This window comes from Sinocyclocheilus grahami, unplaced genomic scaffold (genome assembly GCF_001515645.1).
Source record: "Sinocyclocheilus grahami isolate Dianchi unplaced genomic scaffold, SAMN03320097.WGS_v1.1 scaffold4551.1, whole genome shotgun sequence".
Classification (NCBI taxonomy): domain Eukaryota; kingdom Metazoa; phylum Chordata; class Actinopteri; order Cypriniformes; family Cyprinidae; genus Sinocyclocheilus; species Sinocyclocheilus grahami.
Window position 1 is genome coordinate 3,911 of NW_015509464.1, and position 541 is coordinate 4,451.

At 31.6% G+C, this 541-nt stretch overlaps 1 protein-coding gene across 1 annotated transcript in view; it reads right to left on the reverse strand.

The window, feature by feature from the left end:
* The window catches only part of LOC107576886 (acid sphingomyelinase-like phosphodiesterase 3b), a 6,351-nt gene that overhangs the window by 3,728 nt on the left and 2,082 nt on the right, over positions 1-541 (reverse strand). The window lies entirely within an intron of this gene.

Consider the following 541-nt stretch of genomic DNA (forward strand, 5'->3'; position numbering starts at 1 on the left):
TTAATGACATAATTTTCATTTTTGGGTGAACTATCCCTTTAACATCTGGGGAACCTGTTTTCAAAACTAAGAAACCTCAAACGGTGGCGGGTCTGCAGTTAAAAACGGAAAGCGACAAAAACCTGTGCTAAAACGAAGGTAAATGAACAACTGAGAATTTTTTTTTCTGCTGAACAGGTAAGACATTTCATCTTTAGAACACTTATTAGCTTGATTCAGATAGGTATGAAGCTTATTTTTTATTAATTAATTTATTTTTCGTTTGTTTTATTATTATTACTATTTAATTTTATTTTAGTGAGGTAAATTTCACTTATCTTCTTGCAGCTATGAGAGAGAAAGTACCGTGTGATCTGATCTGACTGAGCAATATAGATATTTTGATTACTTGTTCAAATTATATATTTTTTCGGATATATGCCAAGTATGAAATATGTGAACGTACAGTGACAGATCCGTTATGATGGTGATCACAGATTCATCTACGCACAGAAGCAGTGCCAAAGCACAACCCAAGTAAAATAGATAAATAAATAAATAA